Source organism: Penaeus vannamei, chromosome 1 (genome assembly GCF_042767895.1).
Source record: "Penaeus vannamei isolate JL-2024 chromosome 1, ASM4276789v1, whole genome shotgun sequence".
NCBI lineage: Eukaryota > Metazoa > Arthropoda > Malacostraca > Decapoda > Penaeidae > Penaeus > Penaeus vannamei.
Genome location: NC_091549.1, coordinates 13435914 through 13440913, shown reverse-complemented (window position 1 = coordinate 13440913; position 5000 = coordinate 13435914).

Below are 5000 nucleotides of genomic sequence, written 5' to 3'. Positions count from 1 at the left end.
GATACATATAATGATATAAAGGAGTAAAAAGGTTAATTATGAAGCAAATATTCATGATACAATAATAATAATGATGATAATGTCTAATCACAATTATGATTATTATATAATAATAGTGATAATAGTGATAACGATTATGATAATATTAATGACAATAATAAGGATAATAATAATAATAATGATAAGGATAATAATAATGATAATAATTACAATAATAATGATTCTAAGAAAAACATTGATAAAATATTGTGATGATGATAATGATAATAAAAAGATAAAGTCTACAAAAGGAAAAAAAAAAGATGAACAAGGAAGAAGAAAAATCAAGAAAAAAACAATTAGGAAGAAAACAAACGAAAACAAGTCACAAGACAGCCGAGAGAGAAGAAAAGGGAAGAGCAACTGCAAGAGCTAATTCAACAGGAATGTTACCCGTGTTCATTTGTACGGCGGAACCTTGTCGCGAAATAACCTTGTCCTAGATAACTCTGAGAGAGGGGGAGAGAGGGAGAGAGGGGAGAGGGGGAGAGGGAGGGAGGGAGTGGAGAGGGAGAGAGGGGGAGGGTGGGAGGGAGAGGGTGGGAGGGAGAGGGAAAGGGAGAGGGGAGAGAGGGAGAGAGAGAGGGGGGGGAAAGGGAGAGGGAAAGAGAGAGAGAGAGAGAGAGGAGAGAGAGAGAGAGAGAGAGAGAGAGAGAGAGAGAGAGAGAGAGAAAGGGGGGGAGACAGACAGACAGACAGAGACAGAAGAGACAGACCTACAAGTAAGAGGAAGAGAAAGAGAGACAAGAGAAAGAGAAGAGACAGACCTAAGAGGAAGAGAAAGAGAGACAAGAGAAAGAGACAGACCTAAGAGGAAGAGAAAGTGAGACAAGAGAAAGAGACAGACCTAAGAGGAAGAGAAAGAGAGACAAGAGACAGAGAAGAGACAGACCGACAAGAAAGAGAGACAGAGCCAGAGACAGACCGACGCATATGTAGGGCTAATACAACACGCATTAGCCCGCCCATATACGTGGGAGAATTATGATGACTTCTTGTCTCCATGCTGTATGATGTGTAAAGATATTTTACATAGTTTTAGAATCGACCATAACTTCTATATTTTTTTCTTTTAGTCTCCCTCTTTTTTTTTTCCTTCTCACGCAGATGCTCCGATGTTATTTGTGTTTTTTGTCTTTGCACGCTACGTAAAAAAAGAAAAAAAAAAAAAAAAAAAGATTCTCATGCAGATGCTCCGATGTTATTTGTGTTTTGTCTTTGCACGCTACGTAAAAAAAAAAAAAAAAAAAAAAAGATTCTCACGCAGATGCTCCGATATTATTTGTGTTTTTTGTCTTTGCACGCTACGTAAAAAAAAAAAAAAAAAAAAAAAAAAAAAAGATTCTCACGCAGATGCTCCGATGTTATTTGTGTTTTTTTATCTTTGCAAAAAAAAAAAAAAAAAAAAAAAAAAAATCTGGTGCATCTAGAATAGTGGGGCGTCTCTCTCGGGAATACATGGCGGTCCTTTTATCTCTTGGGGATGTTTGCATATGGGAATTTTCGTCTCTCGTCGTTTTTTTTTTCGACTTGGGTGTTTGTGTTAGGTGGTCGTGTAGTTGTAATTGGGTTTTGGGGATTTTGGTTGTTGATATATCTTTGTTTTATTATTATTATTATTATTATTATTATTTTATTGTTATCATTATTATTAGTAGTAATAGTAGTAGTAGTATCATTTTTATTGTTATTATTATTATTATTATTATTATTATTATTATTGTTATTACTATTATTATTACTATTATTATTACTATTATTATTATTACTATTACTTTTATTATTATTGTTATTATTATTATTATTATTAATATGGTCACTTCTATTATTACTATTATTGATATTATTGCCACCGTTACTGTTATTGTCATTATTACTGTTAGTGTCATTATTGTTGTTGTTTTGTTATTATTATTGTTAATGTTATCATTAATGCTATTATGTCTATCATTATTATTATTATTATTATTATTATTATTATTATTATTATTACTGTTTTTATTATCATCATCATCATCATCATCATCAATTTTCGACGTATACACCAAAGGAGTGTTTATTTTTTCTTCGTCTCGTTATCTCGAAAGCTATTTCGACTTCCACGGAAAATTATCTGCCTCTAACGAATCACCTTTCAAAATGGTTTTGTCTCCCATTAAAGCCAATTAGCGCTCATCCGAATTTCTCTCCTTGAACGAAACCAAAAAGAAAACGAAATGAAACGAAACCGAAACGCACTTTGGAGTTTACCATAACCCCATTTACGAAAACGGAACGTGAGCCTTTGTATGTGATCTAATTCCTCCCATTTTGCGATTAAATGTGGCACTGTTATCTCTCTCTCTCTCTCTCTCTCTCTCTCTTTCTCTTTCTCTTTCTCTCTCTCTCTCTCTCTCTCTCTCTCTCTCTCCCTCGCTCTCTCTCTCTCTCTCTCTCTCTCTCTCGCTCTCTCTCTCTCTCTCTCTTCTCTTTTCTCTCTCTCTATCTCTCTTTCTCTCTCTCTCCCTCTCTCTCTCTCTCTCTCTCTCTCTCTCTCTCTCTCTCTCTCTCTCTCTCTCTCTCTCTCTCTCTCTCTCCCTCTCTCTCTCTCTCCCTCCCTCCTTCTCCCTCCCTCCCTCCTTCTCTCCCTCCCTCCCTCCCTCCCTCCCGCATTCCCTCCCTCCTCTCCCTTTCCCTCTTTCTCTCTCTCTGTCTCTCTCTCGCTCGCTCCCTCTCTCTCTCTCTCTCTCTCTCTCTCTCTCTCTCTCTCTCTCTCTCTCTCTCTCTCTCTCCCTCTCCCATCACTTAGGGACAGCATTACTCTCCGTGCCAAGAATTCAGTAGCCTATTTTTCCGTGTCCCTCGTCGGCTGTGGCTACGTACTTGTAAGGGGTGTGGTTGGGGAAGGAGGAGAGGGGGAGGGTAGGGGAGGATGGGTATGGGAGGGAAGGGGGGAAGGAGGAGAGGGGAGGAGGAAGGTATGAGAGGGGAGGGGGTAGGAGGGATGGAGGAAGGAGGGGAGAAGGATGGGAGGAAGATGGGAGGGGAGGGGGAAAGAAGGGAGGAAGAGGGTTTGGGAGGGGAAGAGGGAGGGAGGGAGGAAGAGGGTAAGGTAGGGGAGAGGGGAAGGAGAGTATGGGAGGGAGGGGGTAGGAGGGAATAGGTATGTTAGGAAAAGGTGATGGTTGGGGAGGGAGGGGGTTAGGGGGAGGGAGATGGTGTTTGGGGAGGAGGGGGAGGGTTAGAGGAGGTTAGATGCAGATGGTAGAAAAGGGGGAGGGGGAGGGAGGTGGTAGAAAGGGGGAGGGGAGGGAGGTGGTAGAAGAGGGGGGAGAGTGAGGGAGGTCGGGGAAGGAGGTGGGTGGTGGAGGAAGTGAGAGGGGGTGGAGGGGGCGAGGTAAGGGGAAGAGTCAAAAGTCAAACCGGGCCCTGTTTGTGATAGGGGAAGAGGGGGAGGGGGAGAGGGAGGAGGAAAGAGGGATTTACAAAGTGAAAGGGGGAGGCTAGGTTGGGGCTGGTGGGGGGATGGGGGGGCAGGTAGAAGGACAGTAGGGAGAGAAGGGGAGAGGGAGAGACACGAAGCAGGGGAAGAGAGGCAGGGGGAGGGGGGTCGACGCTCCCTGTCTGTGCCAAGTTTTCCTAAGTCTTTGTTAAACTCAAGCTAGAGACTCTTGCATATTTTTTTTCCTTTATTTATTATCATGATAATTATACCGACGCAGAAACCATCTCGTCCTTTTTGCGAATGATGGAAGAAGAGAGAAATACAGAATGAAAAGTAAAGAGAATAAGGAGGATGAAGACGATAAACAAAATAAATAGATATGACACAAACAAACAAAAAAAAAAAAAAAAAAAAAAAAACAGTTACAATGGAGATAAACCGTTCGGATCTCTTAAAAGGAGCTATAAAATAAAGTTAAAAGATCTTGCAAGGCAGCGTGGAGATGCGGTGAGGCAGTCTACCGTTAAGTCTACACTATGCACGGCTGTTTGTTTTCCGTAAAGTCCCGCTCACTCTTCCTGTTCTCTGCTGCTCCTTTCCCCCCTTCCCTCTCTTCCTCCTCCTCCTGCTGCTGATGCTGTTCTTTTTCCTCTTCCTCTTCCTCTTCTTCCTCCTCCCTTTCCCTTCCTCCTCCTCGTCCCTGTCCCTTCCTTCTCCTCTTCTTTCTCCTCCTCTTCCATCTCCCTTCTTCCTCCTCCTCCCCCCCTCTCCATCTCCTCCTCCTCCTCCTCCTCCTCCTCCTCCTCCTCCTCCTCCTCCTCCTCCCTCTCCCTCTCCCTCTCCCCCTCCCCCGTAGCCTCCTCCTCCTCCTCCTCCTACTGCTGCTGCTACTACTACTATTTCTTCATCTTCTTCTTTTTCTTCACCTTCTGCAACGGTAACGTTCTTGTCTTGCAATCTTGCTGACTCGCGTTCAATCCCGCGCGCTGCCAGTGGATGGTCACCCCGGTCGTTCCTTGCACTCGGGGGGAGATTTAGAAGCAAATAAAATCGACAGTATGTCACAACAAAGAATACCCATTGTAACAAATGGAATTAAAACTTTTTTTTTTTTTTTTTTTTTTTTTTGATACTACTACTACTTCTGTTTTTCCTGCCCACCTCCTCCTCCTTCTCCTCACCCTCCGCCTCCTCCTCCTCCTCCTCCTCCTCCTCCTCCTCCTCACCCTCCTCCTCCTCACCCTCCGCCTCCTCCTCCTCTTCCTCCTACTACTACTACTGTTATTCCTGCCCACTTCCTCCTTCTCCCCCTTCCCATTGGCCTCCTCCTACTCTTCCTCCCTCTTGGCTGCCCTTTGTCCCTCTGCCTTTGACCTCCCCGTCCCACCCCCACCCCACCCCCACCCCCGGTCCCCTAGGCTTCTGAACCGTACCAGGCATTATGCACGGGACAGGGGGACAAAGGGGAGGGGGGGGGGACCAGCAGGCAAACACGACACACAATCGCGAATACCCAGGTCGCCTCCTCCCTCCCCTT